Source organism: Lagopus leucura, unplaced genomic scaffold, assembly GCF_019238085.1.
Source record: "Lagopus leucura isolate 7727_CA_CO unplaced genomic scaffold, USGS_WTPT01 Super-Scaffold_73, whole genome shotgun sequence".
NCBI lineage: Eukaryota > Metazoa > Chordata > Aves > Galliformes > Phasianidae > Lagopus > Lagopus leucura.
Genome location: NW_024962252.1, coordinates 59547599 through 59568412, shown reverse-complemented (window position 1 = coordinate 59568412; position 20814 = coordinate 59547599). Strand labels below are relative to the sequence as shown.

The 20814-nt window shown below is 35.1% G+C and overlaps 1 protein-coding gene across 2 annotated transcripts in view; it reads right to left on the bottom strand.

Annotated features, from left to right (window-relative positions):
* Positions 1 to 20814, bottom strand: part of PACRG (parkin coregulated) — a 192509-nt gene that overhangs the window by 4411 nt on the left and 167284 nt on the right. The gene's annotated exons all lie outside the window — the stretch shown is intronic.

Genomic DNA, 20814 nt, shown 5'->3' with positions numbered 1-20814 from the left:
TTCCTTCCTTCCTTCCTTCCTTCCTTCCTTCCTTCCTTCCTTCCTTCATCATGCATTTTAATTTTTACTGTAGATAATTAAAGTACTACTTACGGTGAAATTTAACTATGGTAAAAACTACTTTTGAGCAGCTAACATAGTTTATTCTAGTCAAACCAACAGGCCTTCTCATCAATTAAAACTATTACAATAATCCAACAAGCTAACCACTGACTGCATAGATTTTTGCTTCAAAAGAAAAAAAAAACAACAATGATGGCATTGTAGTGTGCAGATGTATTAGTATGGAATCATATTTATGCAGAAAAGCTTATCTCAGAGCAGTACACAGCTAAGCTGTACAAACTGGCATTAAAATATTTTGTGTCATATTTCAGGATTTTATCCCTCGTAGAAGTCGGCAACAAAACCAAAACATGCATGAAAGCTGATGGACATGGTATACAGATTGGTATGTATGTGTATTAGGATTCACTCCTCATAACTTCATTGCTTGGGTAGAGAACAGAGCTTAAGAAGTTTCTCTATGTCCCCTAAGGATTAGTTTAATTGTCTTAGAAGATGTTGGGCTCCTGACTGCAGTGGAAAGTGAAAGCCCCCAGTGAGTCAGTGCAGCAGGATACAGGAGTCCTCTGCACTGCTCCCACTGCTCTGACTCACAATACTGCTTTGAAATTGCCAGCTCCAGGAAGGATAACATGGCTTGGTCTCTTTTTTCATTTAACTGTAAGTCTGTGAAAAGTCAGAGGGTAAGGCTCTACAACCTCCTGACCACTAAGAAATGGAGAGACACTGCTGGTTCATTTCACTTAGGTAGAGGAAAAGCTGCAAGAAGATTATGACTCTGAGTCACTACCAACTCAGACATAACATTCTGTCTTCCACTCAAGGCTCAGAGCAACATGATCACATGAAAACATGATCAGTTTTAAATGTTTCTTAGGATGTGTCTAGATCATGTGCATACAGAAGCATAAGCTGGCCTCACACAAGCTTGTTCCAAAGCTAGAACACTGGAAAGAAGAGCTCATAGAGTAATTTAGGTTGCAATGAACCTTCAGAGTCATCTGGTCCAGATGCCTTACTCAAAGCCAGCTCCATTTTCAAAGTTGGATCACATTGCTCAGGATCAAATACCCAAAACTGCTCAGTGCAGAGTAATCCCAGAACCAGAAATGGTGCAGGGATCTTCATGACGGCAGGGCCTTTCACCAGCCATTTCAAATGTGATAAAGGGAAGTGCTCTTTAAACATTAAAACCTGCATAGATAGTGGAGGTGGATTTGCTGAAGTTAATTCTTGGGGAGATTGTCTGTTTTGATACAAAACAGAACCAAACTTCTGGCACAGTAACAAAAGCTAACCTGCATATACAATGTTGGCTTCGGAAACTTAATCATGTATGAAAAAAGGGGCACGTATCTGGCTGAAAAATAAATAAAATTTTGTTAACACTTAAAACTATGTGAATATAATTTGTTGAAAAAGTGCATCTTTCAAAGCACTTAAAACATTAAAGCTGGAAGTACCAGTAAATAAGCAGATCTTACCTTTGAATATGCATAAACCTGTTTTTTGACACTATCAACATTTAGAGTTCCTTGTCTCTTGCTTTTCTTGGCTCCTCATTCTATTTTTCATCACTCCTGTTGAATATTTATCACTTTACAATTCTACGGTTCTGCAGAGATTGCAGAAGAGTAATTCAATTGAAGAAGAAAGCACATATACTTGGAATTTAGAATGAATACTAATACAGATAAATTTCTGCTCATCATATGTCCAGTAAAAAAAACCTTTATACTTTTGCTATGAACTTGCTAGGTATTGTTTGCCTGCAAAAGCTGTGTACAAGAGTTCTTAGATTCTCACTGAAGGCATTTTGCTCTAACATAAAGTCTAGTTTCTTTCTACTGTTATCTTCCATATGCAGCTAGCTTTTAGTTTATTTCATAAACTATCATTTCTTTTAGAATGTAAGTGTAGTTACTATAAATACTATTCAGAAAGTAAATAGTTCAGTAAGTGGAGGAAGCACAGTGATTGGAAAGGAAACATCTGACTGACTGATGATGTTTTACTAATGACGCAAGCTGCTGGAGAGAGCTGTAACTATTCGTAAATTGCTGCAGTACAAAAAAAACCAACACAACAAACCAACAAAACAAACTAAAAAATCCCAATAACTGAAAATGAGCCAAGCCAACAGCTGCTATCACAGTTTTCCATTTCCAGGAAATGTTAGCAACATCAGATGTAATCCATTCTAAGTCCAGACATTTTTTTTTAAAGTTGAAATGAAACGCTGTGGAAATAGAAGGCTCTGAAACAAATGGTATTAAGAAATACATTCGACCATTGAGATTATAAAAGAAGGAAAGCTTATTGTATATTTTTCCTCTATAAGCATTTAATGAATTTAGACTTTGAAGTTTCCCTGTATTTGCGCTTGTAATGAGTATTGAACAAAGCAGTGTTAAATAATCTTAGATAAACAGCATGCACAACAGGGGAGCAGAAACTGAAATCTGAGAGCTCTGTGGCCTTGGTACACCATTTACTGTTGCAAAATCAGGTCACAAATCATGCTTGAAGTGCAACAAGAATTGCATCACTTATGTGAATCTGGTGCTCTTCCAATCATTTTGGACACATGTAAATACAGCTTTTTTTTTTTTTTTTTTTTTTTTTCATTTAAGATGAAAAACAAGTTTTTGGGTGCAGAATTTGCATAGCTTTACTGGTCTGATGTGAAATACATTTCCTTGTCATACTTTTTCTCATTCAGATATGGCACAATTAATGCAAAAAAGAATTTAAACTACGGCAAATAAATCTGTGTATGTGTGTGTGTAATAAATGTAATTCACTTTTCAAAGTAATTCAAAGTGACAAAGCTGAAAGTCCCAAGATGCTTTTAGGATTGCTGTTTTCAGTATAAAATGTAATGCTACAACAGCCAATTTTCAACACTGAGTTCATTCATAATTAAAATTGCAATGCTTGACAACCTGTCCTTCTTCCTCTCTTGGAATATTTGTATTTATGTAACCAAAATGATTTAGAGGGAAAGCAGTTTCTTTTCTTTGCAAGCAAAAAGCTCAGTAATTCGTTACTTTAAGGAGCTAATGAACTTTAGTGTTATTAACTGTTGATGTTTTGGACATCTGTTACATACAAATGAAATTTATTGTGTTGAAAATCACTATTCAAAACCATTATTATTTCAGGACCTTGTCTGGTATAACTTGCCCATAAAAAAGTGCACAGACAACTACATGATCTCAATGACAGTTTTTGTAACTTTGTAACAGTGGGTTGAAATCAACCATACAAAAAATGGGGCAATATAATAAAAATTTCACATCAGAATTTTTGGAGCAAGGGGCTAGATTTGCCTGCATTTGTCTGAAGTTTCCTAGCTTGTCTGCACCCTAATTAAATGAAATAAACAAAAACACAAAGTCAACTGAGGGTGTTTTAGCAGTGATTTGAGAAGGGACAAGGAGATGTAAGATATGAATGACCATGTGGATTTGCCAAGATTTCTTTCACTGCCATGGGACAAGGGCAGAATTTATGCAGTTTAAAGGACAGATTGCACTGGGACTGGAATGTAATGATTTATCCTGAAGCCAGATAGAGAAAACAGTATTTCACTTCCAGAAATACCTGTACTAAAATGGCTAGGACTTTCTAGTGACACTTAAGTATTTTATTTTTTTTTAAGTCAGTTTATTGCTTCTTTCTGAGTTTTTCCAATTGAATCAACGATAAATAAAAATTTAATGATAAATAAAAATAATGACTTTCCCAAGGCATGAATTTGCATTTCTTTTTAAATAAGAAACGGAAGGACATAAAATAAATTCTAATGAAAAGGCAGTTGGTTGACAGCTAACCCATTTTACATTGCAGCAGAAAAAGAAAATTTTTTGCTAGAACTAGAATTTTGTATAGTCCCATACCTCCAGGAATGTAAAGCTGATAGAAGAGGGAAAATCATGTCCTGTAGGTGTGATAATTCTGCAGGTTCACAGCTTTTGAACTGTGAAAGCTGAAGCATTTTGAAAGCACATGCACATTGCATGCACATGCCACATGCAGACTGATTTTTTTCTGAAAGTTTTAGGAATCTTTCATAAATCCATGTCTTTTTTTAATTATTTTAATTTTTCCTCTATTAAGTATGAAGAAAGATAAGTATGTAACGGTGACTTTTTCACTAATGACTCCGACTGAAAAGCATTTGCCCTTCTTATATTACCATTGCACCTTTTGCTGCTCAATATGTAATTCAAAAGGATGTAAGGTATGAAGAAAACAGGAGGTCCAGCAGCATCCAGCACAACAAGTTATAAAGGTTGGGATGTTAAGTTATGTGCCAAAAAGCAAATAGCTTAGGTCATGGGGAAGTTGCACTTAGCAGCAGTTCAGCCTTCTACAGCAATGCTTGAGGAGCAACGCTTTACCTTGATACGCCAGCAAAGCACTCCTGCCTGATCCCTGCAGCACTCAGTTAGGGAAGGACATACTACAGCTATCACGAGCCTCCAGCCAAACAGAAAGAAAACTCAGTGGGCAGTTGTCCCAGTCTTTGCACCTTGTGGCATTTTATCTGTAAAGTAGAAATCTGAAGGAAGGGTGACTTGAGGAACAAGAGTTATGCAATCTCTCCTATACAGCTTACTGAGTACTTCAAATCTGGTTCTGAGCTAAGCTGCTTTTTAAAATTTTTAAGTATTGGCATTTAAAGAACTCTGTAGCACTTCTTGCTGATATTAAATGACATTATTATCATCCTATGAATCAGACATTTCTCTGAACACACTTCTCCTGAGATAAATCAATGAAAGGGAGGTTGGTTGCATGTTATGGAACTACAAAACCTATCTTGATAATTGCTAGACATCAGCTATCACCAGTACAAGTGCTTCTTTGTCTATCTTGACTTCAGAACTGCAAGGGCTCAAAGAGCAAAGCATGCTGATACTGTGAGCTCCTGAACTGCCTGATATTTTCATTCATCTGAGAACTGCTTTGCTGAATTTGAAAAAAACTGAAAGAAACTGAACTGGAGCAGCAGTTAGGAAAAAATGCTATTGATACTATCAGTGGGTCTGTAGAAAGACAGAAGTCACTTGTACATGTTTCCTCAGTAACCTGTCCCACTACTAAATCACCTTCTGAGATGTGGTGGACAGATGCACTCCTAAAACAGACCAAAACAAAAGTTTTGTTTGGCCACTTGTGCAACTTTCATAGGATTACTCCATTCACTACCCAATGCATAATTCATTACTCTTTATGCCATTTATATGATAGGTCTCATAGCTTCTAGACTGTGCTTTTTAAAGTCTGTTCCTAACCTGCAGTGCAAATTCATTAAAATAAAAGCATTCTTATGATGTCTGAACTAAATTGTTCACAAGAAAGAAAAAACTAACAAACAGCATGTGTGTATAAAAAACAATATGGCCAGAAATGGCTAGCAGGTTTTGTTTGTTTGCTTGTTTTGAGATAAAATTATTATTTAAATATGTCAAAATATTTTAAGCAGAAAATATTTTTAATATGTAAATATTTCTTTTGTAAAGTTTTATTATACTTGTTCATTATTTTAAGAAACTGGGGTTGTTTCAGTAACACTTTTTAATGCAGAATCATTTTCCCCATTCTACACACTGCTTTTCTGAAAAAATAAAAAGCAATCATAAGTCTTACTTACAGAAGAAAGAACTAAAAATCTAGTTTTCTGATTTACAGTGTCTATGACACAGATTTACTACTGGCATATATAAGAAAAAAAAAAATGCTGCTATTTCTTACATTGCTTACACCCGAATAATTATAATCACCCATAAGCACATAATCTCTTAAGCCTATACTACATTTTCCACATTTACTGAAATAGACCTTTGACCTTATCTATTCTGAGAATAAGCATGGAAGCAAAAATGGTTTTTCTGTGTGCAAACAGGATGCATGTCATGCTCAGCAGGGCAAGTTCCACCACCCTTCACACTACTAATACCTTCCTCATATCTGTATGGGTGCCTTCATGTAGAAAATATCCAGCTGCTAACTGTGCAGCATTTCCAGTTCAGTTTGTGATACCTTTTAAAATACATTTGCTTCATTACTAAAGCAATAAACCTGACCAACAACAAGGCTTGATAAAGAATCTCTGTTTCTCAAGTGGATTAATATTTTGCTTTCTTCGTCCTAAACTGCTGCAAATATAATGCATCTATAAGCTGATGGAAATGTATTAGTTACGGATAGGTCATCTCCACTCAGTGGTCATTTGAGTGCTTACCCTGACACGTTGCTTTGCAAAAGCCTTTAGGCCAAGGATGAGAATATTTGTAATTTGTTATTCCCCGGATAATCCCCGCATAAAACAAACATGACCACTTACATATCCTCCAATATCTAGGTAAAGCATGCTATGCTGCCTTTTGTAATTGTAATCTTAATTTTGTTATGCATCATTCATTCATCATTCTAACCCTAATTCATCTTCCATCCCTGGTTGCAGACAAACCTACATCTGCTGAGATTCAAAAGGAAAACACTCATATACAGACACATACAGGTCAGGACAGGGAGGAACAGACAAAAGAAAAAGTAAGCAATATGGCTGAATGCTCTTGGTCAACTCAGGCTAGCCTAGAGGTTTCTAACAGCCAAGTGAACAGATAAATAGCACTGCAGAACACAATATGTTTGAGTATTTGTCAGCTTCCATTTTCATGTATTAAAATGAAGAACAAAAGCAAATCTTGTCAAGATAAATCTTCCCTGATTACTTGAATATGCTGTTGTGCACTTGTATGATCTTACATTATACCTAGCCTTAATGAACTAGTCATTTCTATGAAAGACAGTCATAAGGTTTCTTGTTTTGTTTTAAATAAATTTGGGATACATTGAAAAGATAACCTGGAAGGCAGCATGACTAAGTGGAATATATTTCAAGAATAATATTCTCTTGCAGTTTTCCTGCAAAGCTTATTGCTCTGTAGGTCATCCTCCAGAGAAAAGGAGAGGTAATACTCACAAAATTCCTTTATCTCCATTCTCCAGCAGGTCACAGATGGCTGTTTTACCTTCTACATTGCCTAATGCTAATGGTTGCAGTGAGTTTAAAGGTCTCTGATGCAACTCTGCAGCTGCAGTGCTGAAACGGTACCCACTAGTACAGGAGTAACAGGAACACTGCTTCACAGAAGTACTACTGCACAGTTTTGAACAAGTGCAGCTAGTGCAGAATGACTTTTGAAGGAAACTATGGGATGCTATTGTAAGGTAGAAGAATAACATATACTACTCTATAAATTCCTGTGTGCAACATCCTTGATGAGTCATGAAGAAATTTCATCACAGAATTGTGATATTTGGAATGTGTTTCCTGAATTACTTGTCCTGGCACAAAGTTTATTGGGCACTTGACTGATAAGTAAAATAGACAATTCTTGTTGCAAAGATAAGAATGTGAACATAGAATATGTAAAGACTAAGAAAAACAGAGGCTGAAAAAGGAAGAAAGAAAGCCAAGATTATACATTTAGTTAATTAATTTTCTTAGGCATGCTACATTAAGAAACCAAATTATATTAATGCATAATGGATTAGCATAGTTATTCCATAGGGCAAGTTATTCCACAGTGCTATTCACTGCATCACACTGGTTACCAATTGGTATATTATATCTGAGCCTGTTGATTTTCCACTTCCACTTTGTACTAAGACAAAGTGTACATTTACATAGGCTTATCTGCATGTCTGTAGCAGAGATCCTATGTCTTTGCTTTACAATTTTGAGTAAGAATTTCAGCTGCTTACAAGTTTACTTTGAGAAAAGATTAGAAGTAAAGGCCAACTTTATTAATGTAAGTAAAGGGCTTCTACAGCAATGCCTGCTAACAGCACAAGTACTGACTTTTTCAGAGTAGTCTATGAGCGAAGAGGTTCCAGAACCTCCCAGTGCTTGAGGCTTCTCTTGTCTACTGTCTTCCTTACTTTCAACTATACGGATCAAAAACACATTCATCCAAAGGTCTCTTGCTGGTTTGGTAATATCCTCGTTACAGAGAAGCATAAGCTTTCCTCTCTGCTTAATATCAAAAACCACAGAAGAGTCAGTAAGTCATGTTAGGCGTACTGGTTGTCAGATCTAGTGCCTCAGCCATCTGCCTCAACAGCTCCCAGAACTGCTGATAGTCGTCTGGCAGCGAGACTGTAACTACTGCCTGCAAATCCTCAGGTGTCGTGGAAAAAGTCAGGCTGATATCAGTTTATTTACATATGCTTGCTTTTGTAATGTATCCGTATCTAGCAGCTCAGGCTGGCATGAGCAGGGGTTATGATTCTAGCTCTGTAGGGGAAGTGGTAAAACAAGACAAGAGCTCATTTTTACAGGAGAAGAACAGCAATAATGCTCATAGTTTTCAGCAAACAGACTGACTCGACTTCACGTGCCTGTGGAAGACAACTGTGAGAACAGATGGGCAGAATTTGAGACGCAGTGCAGGAGACAACACCGTGGTATAAATCTCTTACAATCAGAATGGAAATTTCAGACTCAGGTCTTTTGTAAAACTTCCTATGTGTCACAGAGGCTCTGTAGGATAATCCATAGATCTGTGTTAGACTTACAAAGCATGGGACTGCCTAAAGCAGGCGTTATAGTTATAAGTGTCCAAGTGAGCGAAAGGCTGAGCAGTCAGTCTCCCAGAGGCAGCCAGTGGGGAAGAGCAAGCAGAAACAGATGTATAAATTGTTGCTTTTCTCTCAAGACTCAGATTTTTGCATCCAGCCTGGAGCTACAGCCCAAAACCTTTCCTGAAAACAGATTTGATTGCCTTTCCTTCTGGGTGAGACTGACTGTTTTCTTTTGAAAACAAGTTGTGCCTCAGGACAGCGATGATACCCGTTTCCCATGGATGTGTGTTCTTTCTGTGCTACACCTCTTTAGAATCATAAGGCAAGTTTTGTTCAAGTTCTACCAGCTGAAAGATAGTATAAGCTACTATGCAGTAAACTGATCTGTCCCAACCTTTCTCTCTCAGCAAAGGTGTGTATTTTGATCTCTCTACTCAGATGCTCATTTTGTGAGAAACTGCCATTTCTCCAGTTTGACTGAAATTGAACAATTAGTTTAGAATTTATGGGAGTTAGGGGGGCAAAGACTTACAGAAAAGTACTGTGACCCTATAAGCCTTGTATCCTTAGGAAGGCAGGGAAAAAAAAAGGTGAGAGAGGACAGTAGTGGCTGCTGTAGGTTTTATTTTATGAAAATCTAGTGGTGAAGTACCTTTCCAGGAAGCAGGAAACAAACACAGCATTGTTCAGCCTACTTGGTTTCAAATCTGCATCTTTCATCATCTGGGAGATTTCACATAATTATCATAGTTATTCATGGACTGAAAGAGGATCTTCAGACCTCCTTGAATGTGAGTTAGCAATGAAGAATCTGTAAGGCAGACCTTTTGTTAGATGATGAACTCACGCCAACACTTTCAAACAGAAAGTTCAGCACCTAAATCCAATTTTAGGCTGCTACCTCAGTGGGCTGATCCTGAGCTCTTACCAGCTCCCAAATGAAGGCTGCAGTGAAACAGAACATCTGGACACGTGGCTAGTTACTTATATGGCTAAAATCAGATTTACATGAATACATCCTGCAGTGCCAAATTTTAAATGTTTTGACTTGAACTAACTTCCTAACAGATGGTTATTCTGCATCTATCTTCATTTATTTATGACTGTTTATATTTGTACAGAAGCAATAACAGATCTAAATGATACAAGCTTGTATCCTTGTCTTTTTATTAATTTATATTGCAATAACAGTTAAAGATAAGAAGATACAGTGCAATTATAGAAAATACATAAAGATAGTCTCTTTGTATCATACTCACAAAAGGGCTTTCCAAACATTTTTAAAAAATGCTGCAATCATAAGGTAAAGTGAAAAAACACAAATTAGCATCAGGATCAGCATTGTTTGATCCGCTGCCACAGCCCTTACTGCTGAAATGCACCATCCACTGCCTCAGTGTGCTCACATCCATTATTTGGTCACCACGAATATTCAGATAGAGTGAATGAATGCAAATGGGTGCCATATTTTTCTGTATGGAAGAATTCAATTCTACATTTTTGCTTCATATGCACTTGCATGTCAGAAAACATTTTGTCAGACTGTCCCTCTGCTGCCATCTGTTGCACAGCAACATGTAACAGAATATGGTCAGGAACATTCAACCTCTACTGCCGTACCACCACCATCTGCCTCTGACGTCATGGGTGAGCATTATAACATAGGAGGCATTACTTCTGGAGCAGCCCTCATATTATTTTTTAAAATATTTGTAACATATTACTACAACACATTTAACAAAACACCAAACAACAACAATATTTTTTAAGAAAGGAGAAAATAAATGCAGATAAATAAAATACTGAAGTGTATATATCAGAAGTTTCAGTAAGTATAATAAAAAAATCATGCAAAATTTCTCAATAACATAAATCTCATGCCACATAATATGCAGCTCTTGGTATCACAAGCAGACATGCATCTGATTCAGGAAATCAAGTACATACGCAATTATGAAATCCGGACTAAGTTGTGCTTATTTATATAAAAATATTTCCTAACTAAAAAAGCAAGCCATCAAGGCAAGCATGTACAAAGTGTGTATTAAGAGATGAAAGGCCTGATACTGCTTTAAGCTATATTCAGGCCTTGCCAGATAAATTAATGAATAAGCATAAATGTTAGTTTTTGTGTGCTTACCTCACTGATCAACTATCTTACCTTCAATATGAAAAAAATAACTGTGTTGTTATCCCACAGTTTTTTTCACAGTACCAAAAAAAAACAAAAACAAACCCACATTGGTAAGAAACATCAGGAGAAAGCCTTTCAGCTCTGAAGTTACAGTTATTGACATGTAAATTGCAATATCCAAGGAAAACAAAATTTGTGGTGATCATTTCCTTACATTACTGTAGCATGCATTTTGAATGCATGGCTTTAAGGACAACCATTTGGAGAAGGTAATTACAGTTGCCACCGTTTAGTAAACGGTTGTATGGGCACTGAAACACCACTACATCTGTGTTGAGAAAACAGATCTGGAAGGAAAGACAGGGAAATTTTCCCACTAAATGATATTTCATTTCCATAAGCCAAACACATTTCTCAGGAAACCTTAACTCAAAAAATTATTGATGCGGAACAATTTTCATCACATCAGCTGCAGAAATCCACGGGGAAAAACCAGAAAGGAGAAACCCTCAGGCCACATTTTGTGTGACCTAATTCTTTCAAGGGTGTGTTTCTGCAAAATTTTAGGAAGTGACAATGCAAGTGAACTACAGTTCCCATTGCAATATTTTCATGGAAACTCTGCACAGCCTCCAAACAGCATACTTTGCACCAAGAATACAGTATGTAGTTGTGTTGTATAGTTTAACTACTTTGGGATGAAAATGAGCAAAAAAAAACAATTATCACCCATCCAGCAGAAGAAATAGATATGTTCTATAAATTTCTGGTATTCTGGGACTGAGATTTTCAATCTCCAGTTTCAATCTATATACTACTGCCAGGTAACGATCAGTCTATTACTATTTTTTGGTAAGACTGCACTCCAGTCGAGGGAAATGAAATAAAAAGATGAGGAAAAAAGGAAACTAAGGTTGTTAAAGTCTAATTGGAGCAATGGGGACAGCGCCGGACTCAGCAGTGATGAGGTCATCTTTCTATTAAATTCAAAACACTGAATTCAGTAAAAGCAAGATCAAATCCTATGATTTGATTTTCATGGGTGAAGTGTTAATGAAAGTGAGGATTAACTTTTTCCTCACAAATCTGAAATTCTTTTTTTTTTATATATTAATGTAATGCAGAATGTATATATAGAGTGTATTTCTAAGATTTGCCCATTTACTTTCAGTAGGATTAGTGCCATGCACTTTATTTCAAGGGAAATCACATTCCCTTAACAAAAAAACCCCCCACAAAACTAAAATAATTGTTTTGACTTCAGCATCATCAGCACAGCACTTCATTCTAATGTCTTCCAATGACAGACAACCATTTCTTATTTATAGGGTTTTAACTTACGCTAGCTTGTTTCCAAATGAGTACTTGTAGCCCAAATGAATATGCAACTTAAGATTTTCATTTAACAGCTGAAGACAACATAATAATTACTCAAAAAAAAAAAAAAAAACTGCTTTAAGAATGTCACAGGATTTTATCTTAAATAATAACTGTGCATATCCCAATACTGAACTCTGTATTTCTCCCTCAGAAAATTTAAGTATCATTATATTATACTCTTCTGACTATCATTCCTGCCCTCCACATCCCTAAAAAAATATTAATGGACATTCACAATACCTTCAGAAGCTTATATATTTTGTTTTGTTTCTGAGTTAATGACAAACAAGCTCCACTTGGTACAAAAAATATTGATAATAACGCATGTCTGAGTGCCCATAAATGTGTACTGTAGAGACATATTATGAATTAATCTTTTCATCACTCAACTTACAATTACTTAATGCAGTAAGATCAAAAATGCATAACTTAAATAAGGCAGAACAGCACTTTAAATGAAAAATAATACACATTTTCGATATAAAGCAGTGTACAAAGCTTACTTGACCTATGAAATGGATGGGAACCTTGTGTGTTTATTCAGCTGGAACTTTAAGTATTTTGTATGTAACGCATATGTTCCCTTAAATAGTTTAACTGATTACTACAAACAAATAGTGGAATGTTTGTGCACATTGGAAACGTTCCATAAAACAGATTAAAAATATAATCTGGATATCAATTTTTTAATGCCCCACAGTGACTATTCAAAAGTAGGAAACATTGACAAAATTTTGTATTTGATTTTGTTAAGAGAACTTGTACAATCAATAGGTGTACAAGGGTTAGGCTTAGTAACATTATTGCAATGGAAAGATAATCAAAATAAATGGAAGCGTTCACCAGGGCCGTAGGCTCACAGCCAATTCCAGAAGGAGCAACCTCCAGAAAGTCCTTCCTCAGTGACAGTCAGCACTTAAACAGGATCTAGGAGAGGTGGAGCCAGGCTCCACCCCTTCCAGCAGCACAGGTGAATTGCTTTCACCTGTGTTCCCATGACTGACTCATTGCTTGCCTTGGGCGGTCAATCAGAGGTTCAGGCCGTGATCAACAGTTCCCGTACAGAACTATAATACCATAATCCTCCACTCTTTAATTAGTCCATGAATACAAGGAAATATCTAAGGAATACTGTCCATGTATAGTTTTCTGTTTTCCTTTTAATTCTGCTGTGTTGAGGACTTTCTCAAAAATCATTTTGATGAACATCTTCAGTATAAACCTCCATATTGACATGAATATCTTCACAGAGGAAAAACTGATAAAGTCCATAATCTCAGCTGCCAATAGCTCCCTCATTCAGTTTCTTTATCTTTAATATGTTTAACGTTCTCAGCTTACACCTTTCCAAATGCTTCAGAGAAATCAGCTCTTAGGATAGAGAAGTTATGCAAATTTATTTTTCATCAAGACAGAAAATGATGTGAGAAGAAAAGAATATTCTGTTAAATTTTGCTAAAGCTATAATCTTCCAACCTCTCTCCTTACGCTGAGGGATTCTCATGCTAAGCAGACTGTCAAAGCAATCCATTTGGATTACCTGGCATTGTATAGAGGTTGAATAGTTTAAAATTTTGAAAAAGGCCTTTTTCCACTTGAGTGAGTTGAAAACTGTACGCTAGTCTTCTGTATAATGATCAGGCCCTGATTCATTCATTGAAAACTGCTGGAATGAATTACTGAAATTCCTATTACTTTCATATAAATACAACAGACTTTGATTATTCGTATCCTTTAATATTACCAGGCCAAAGACAGGGTCTCCATCCTAAATGCCAAAGTCCTTTAAAAAATGTTTTTTTCCACATACTTTAGAGTGCATTTCTTCATGAGGAGATTGTCATCCTCGGTTGCTCTTTTTTGCATTAATCATGAATCTATCAATCTGAGAAACAAAGCTCACGGGAGCAGAATATAGGCTAATTCAATAAACAGAACAAAAGATTTTAGATTTCCTGTCAGAAGATATTAGATTGACCAAAGCTCTCTTAGCTTTCAGAACAAAGCTGAAATTTCACTTCAAATTAGTATCCTCGTAGCCACTATACAAAGCAGCTAAGAAGAAGAAAATAGGACATGGATCAGGGTGGAAAAGGTGAGGTTAAGTGTAAATTAGATTGCTGAGCTATTGTGATTCAAAATAGTTTTTGGAAAATACTCAAACACTGTGATAGGTAATATTAAAATACCCTATTTATATGAGTACGTGAGAAATACTTCACCCTGCAGAAATATTTTAGGCTGGGAAATGTTTTAATAGGAAACAAGATAGGATTTTGTTTTTAATTTATATTTAAAAAATCACATTAAGTAATAAATGTTTTGTGGTTGATACCATAATCAAAAATGATTGCTTAGTTGCAATGCTTTCTAAAACAGAAAATGGTTTAAAAGTTAAGAAGATATGCTATTTAAAATACATGTGCATAGTACCTTGTTTTGTAATAAGATATGTATCATAACTGTGCAATTGACTGACATTCAATTAAAAAGCTTGAAATTAAGTAAAGATAGCTGTGTATTGAACTATTGCATTTCAGTGCAGTTCTGGCAAATCAACACATTTCGCTTGAACTGTGACATCAAGGGTGTAGAACTCTAAGTTGAGCAGAGTTTGTAATCAACATGCTTATCTGCCCTTCAGAGCTGTTATCTTGGGTGATGCACATTTTTTTCCCATCATTTGAACTAAACAGAATTGTGGAAAATATTAGAACAATCTTTAGATTTTTTTTTTCAAGAAAGCTAAATTACAACTAGATAAGAGAACTTCTTTGGTGCAATAAGCATTTACAGGAGCTGAAAACTTGTCCTAGTCTATTTCTGTTACATATAAAGGAGGAAGAGACTTTTTCAAGAGATTATTTATAATTTTCTGAAACAACAACAAAAATCACGTCACCATCTCAAAAGCACCTAACAAAATGCACTCGAAACATTCTGATTTATAATATAGATCCTAAAGAATAATTTATACAGTGGCATTAAAAGTCCAGCATTCACTCAAGGTTTATTGACCTAACACGAAAGTAACATGATTTGCATTTTAAGATTGCTCTCACATAGTGTGCAGTAATAGTAATAGAGTGAGTGAAAAAAAACCAAACTCTTTAAACCTCTCAACAAGTGATGTGGGACACAGCCCACCATTTGACATTATGAGCCTTCAGCCTTCATTCCCTGGAGCTATTTCATTAGGACTGACTCACCACAATCCATGTGAACAAGGCAATTGCAAGACTGAAGTCTTTAGGGATGGCTATAAGAACAAAAACAAACTTGCTTTTGTTCAGGAAGCTGAATTGAATGACTAAGGAAGAGATGCTTCCTAGTCCAGTATCTAAGGTCAAATTCGCTTCATGAATGTATGTATGTCTCCTGTTGCAATTAATGGAGGTGCAAATAGTCTGAAAACAATATCTAAGATAAGGCTACTACTATTCTGAACAACAGTAACAAGAATGCAATGTTTGCAATGTTAAATATGTAGTAAATTGACCTCAGTGACATTTACAAATTTGGATGTAAGTGAAAAATGCAGCTATTTGAACATTAAATCTCCATTATTACTCACCCTTTTGCATAATTTCAATAGCCCTACTTGCTTTACATTACTGATTAGAATACAACAATAATCTTTATTTTCCAAAGATACAAATACTTTCTTATCAGAGAAAAAAAAACATTCTAAATTATTCTAGAGTGCACAAAATGTTGTCAACTTTGGCATGTACTTTAAATGTGAAGAATTAGATGTATTTTTTTAGTATGGTTCCTGTCGAACAATTAAATTGCTTAAATGCTTTGTCTCTCTGCAAATGAAACAAAAAATACACTCCCAGCATGCTTATGAAATATAATTAAATTTAGCACGTATGCTAGAAATGAAATCTTATTTCTTTTGCTAAATCTGTAGATCATAAGTTACTTTAGTTAGAGTCAGTCACACAATGTTTGGATTTTTTAAGATTACATCCCAATATCCTCTATTTCTGATTTCAGGATTGTAGCACATCCTCCAACATTTTAAACATGCTTTTTTTTTTATTAATACGTCTGTTAAATGTACTCTTTCAGAGCTTCCACATTTTATTAATATGAAGACTAATAAGAATATTTACTTGACCAAACGAAATGTATACCTTTTGTTGGCCCCAACCAACTAGCCATTACAAACACAGAAAAGATGTAAACCAAAACATAAACCCAGTTATAATGCACCGTGAATATCACTGAACATTGGCTGCCTACCTGACTTCCAAAATGGGCTCCAGTAAAGCCCTGGATTCATCTGGGACTCTCTCTGATGAATACATTGACTAGCATTCAAGTGTATTACTTACTTACAACTAGGACAATAATTGTAGTGTAACAATCTTTCTTTGCTACTCTCTTCCAGATCTGTAATTGAAAGTATAGTTTGACACTCTTTTTTTTTTTTTTTTTTTTTAAACTTTATGGCTTGCTACTTATAGTACAGTATTGGAATCCTTTTCCATATATGTAGCTACTAGCATGTACATAAGCTGTTCAGTGAGCTTATGAGAAATGAGAAACATGAGAAATACAGTTCAAAATATGTTTTCAAATCACAAACTAGTGATAAACATTTAATACAAGAAAAGTGGGCATGACTACAAGACATGGTGTGAGTCATCTAGACTTTTTTTTGGCATTACTATTTGGAATCTAATCAGTTGGGCCATAAATCTTGATCATTACATATATTAACTCTTACAGTCCTTAGTAATATTAGTATCAGGCTTATAGGAATATACAATGCTTCTGCGATTGTTGGGAATGGCACACAAACAAAAAAAAATCCAAGGTGCATGAAAAGAATATCCCAACCTTTAGACAAAAAGCAAAATAAGGCATAGAATCCTCTCTAAAATCAGTCATTCCAAGAAAAGAATAATCTTTAAGCATTTTTTCTCTTTCTACACAAGCTCTTGAGGTTAATAAAGCACATAAAATTGAGTCAGTAGCAAGATTGCTCAACTAACCCTGAAGTTTTCCAAAAGACACAAGATAAAGATCATCTAAGCTTGTTCTGCAACCACAGTCACCCACATGATGAAATCAGTGGCCTGTACAAAAAGTTAAATCAGCTTCTGGGTGAAGGAAGAGCATGTTTCAACAATATTGTCAGGTAACATTTAGACCTAAATTAGGATGAAGAGAAAGAGAAAGGGAGAAATATAGGGAGAATGGCAAGCTGACACACTAACTGGCTTTTCACCCTGCAATAGATGAGTAGTTGGAAGTCAAAATCAAAGTTTAACTAAAAGACGTTATCCTAGTGACATTCAGTACACAAAGTCACAATTTAATTTTCCTTTATTAATTGTGATTGGCAGCTATACTCTGGATATAGTATGGAGCTATACTAGAAGACTATAAGATAAGAAAGCCATGAAGTCTTTGTACAAAGCTAAGGTTTCATGATACTTTTACAACTATCCTTTTCCTGTGGTAAATAGTTTTTTATTTTTTCAAGAAATGAAATCACACACAAAACAGGGAATATAAATAACAAGGACAAATGGTTTCTCCTTTCCCTCAAATAACAATAAAAAAAATAGCAGAAAGAGGATTGGAAGAAAATGCTGTTCGACAGGTCCAGAAGTTTTCAGAATGAGAGATAATGTACATTTAAGAAAAAAAAATCACATTTAATTTAAACAACACTGATCAACATTTCAACTACTTGAGATTATTATCATAATGACATTGTTTCCTGAAATCTCTTCTTTAGCTGCTGGTCGTACCCTTATGTCACTGCTAAATTCACTCCCAATTTATTTCCTGCAGGAAACCAGGAGCCCAAGTTTATGGAAACAGACTCACAGAAGTGGGCAGATACAAATTACTTTTATGATTGCTAATTTGCAGATTGCCATTGGTCTCTGACAACAATGGTTCAGTTTCCAGAGCTAATCCTGTCCATAGGAAGAATCTGAATTGTACGATGTACGTATCCTTTTGAAGTCTAGGAAAAAAAATTCACTGCCTGAGGCTTCTTCCCAAAAAAAGGCTAAAAAAGGTAAAACAATGAAAGTAAAACAAGCCATTAATTTCCAGGGACAGTGAATTCTGTGTTTTCTCAGTGTGGTATTTTCAGGTTTTTCAGTACTTCATTCCTAATGCATTTTTTTTCCATTACAGAAATAATGGAGCAAACTGCAAAGACTCTAGTCAGTACAAAATGGCAAAAGAAAGGCTCCTCTGCTGATTTTTCTAATTCATTCCTGATTTGCTAATCTCTCTGAAATTTTATGCGATTTCCTTCCTACTTTGCAAAATTTAGGCCAATTTCTCATTCTAAAAATTCTGGTAGTATTCAGGAAATACCCAAATTGATCCAGTGTCTTGAACTTCATTTAGAGTTCACAGACTACCAGCAGTCATTCCTGTCCACATCCTTTTGCAGTCTTTCATCTAATAAAATTAAGCAGCAAGCTTCACACCAAATAGTTTCATCAGACAATAGCTAAATCAATTAAACCTGAAACAATTCTAATAAGTTGCATCGTTTTGATTTTCCTATGTGAGGACGATCAGGATGACAAGACACTGACTCTTGCACTAAATATGGAACAACATAATCTTGCCCTTCTGAATTCTTTAATTCAAATGGCCTACGAACCAAAACAGAAAACAAGGAAAATACTTGATATTTTTTAAATGTTAGGCTCCTACTTCAAGAAATCAGTTAACATGTTTAAATTAATCCCAGTTTTGGAAACATTCTTGGCTGTGTGCTTAACCATAAATCAGTGCTCATGTTCTGTTTACTTCAAATGATTATAAGCATGTGGTTTCATTCTTTACCAGAAAAAAATTCCTTCTTGAATCACTGCTGCAAAATCTGCCATGAAAACCTGCTACTGTGCCTTATTTAAATTCTTTCTGAAAATAGACTGTCCATTTCTTCATCAGACAGCAGCAGTGAGCTCCGTTATCACACACAGGTAAGGTGCCATGCTCTTCTCATATTGCAGTTTTGCGTTCCTTGCTGCTCTGGATTGTAATCTGATTTGCAATCTGTCTAAATCACAGTAAACATTGTTTGAAGGAGTTCAGCAGTCAAGTGATACGATCCTCGAGGAATATAACTTTTGGGAGATATCCTGTTAGAATAATTGATAAGTATCTTCTGGATCAACTATGTCACTTATCTCCTGGCAAACAGAAACGTATTAAAGGCTACTTATCATATACTTTTCCCCCATTTTCTGTGAGATGTTTGAAACAGTCATTTATTACCTGGAAACTACAAATAACATAAAAAGCTCTTGGAAACTACTGTAACCCCAAATTTTGGATTCAATCCTGATTTAAGCAAGATAAATGCTAATCTAATCAGTCCTTCCGTTTTTTTGAAGCAGTTCTACCTCAGATCTGCTTGTTGCACATGCTTGGAGTCCTTATGCAGAAAAATAATTAGAAAAGATTTTTGCATTGGTAGGATTTTACATTGCTCCTTGAATTGAAAATGAATTTTAGATATGATTATAAAGCCAACACTTCAGAATAAAATAGACTCTTGGTGCTTCTATCTATCTGTTACTAGAAAGCATCTTGTTTCTTGGAAGATATTCTTTTAAACAGATTTGTATTTTTACTAGTAAAAAGAGGCCCAAGCCTAACTCCACAATATTTTACAAAATAAGTCATTCTACTGAGGGATACCTGATTTGTAATTAAAATTGAGAAAGTCTCCACTATTCCATTACCCCATTATCTTCCTACTTTGTGGCTTCCTTAGGCTTTGAAAAAGTTAAAAAACTACAGCTTTTTATTATTATTATTATTATTATTTATTTCATGCCATACAGAGAATGACATTTTTTTCTAGGAAAATATTGCATTTTTGGATATTTACCTGATACAGTAAAATGATGCTAATGCAGCATCAATGGGACTATGTCAGCTGACCTAAGAATTGGCTCCTATTAAGAGAGAATCAATTATTCAGAAATTATAAAAAAAAGTTTTGACTGAAATACTCTTCCAGGCTGAACAGGGTTGTGCTAAAACACAATTAAATGGAATTTTGAGTCTTTTTTTTCATACATCAAATAAAATTGAATGGAAATTTTCAAAACATTCATTGTTCAGGCCATTTTTTTTTTAGTGCAAACTTAAACTTGAAAGTTTTCAGTTACTTATCAGAATAACAGAATTTTATTTTTATATTTCAATTAAAAAAGGAAAACTAGAAAATATTAGAAAAGTTTCCCTATGAAATAGTCAGAAGATATTTCTAAAAAAAAAAAAAATGCAACTTTTAAAATTTATTTAGAACCAATGACGAGTTTTGATTTCCAAACATTTTTAGATACACAAAATTTTAAACACCAATTCCAGCTGAAAGGTAGTGAACTACTCACAAGGGTGAAGTTAAGTATTTATGTGTTTGCAGACTGGAGGAGTCATTTAGAATACAGTCATACAGTGACTATAAAGAAATACACATATTGAAAGGTTAATCTTTTAATAAAGAGTGGGGCAAGAACTAGAATAGATGTGCTATAACAGATGTGCTATAAATTCTGAAGGCAGATAAATCCCACCTGAATGAAAGTTTTCCTTCTGAAAAAAAAAAAAGATACTGTCTCTTCCTCATG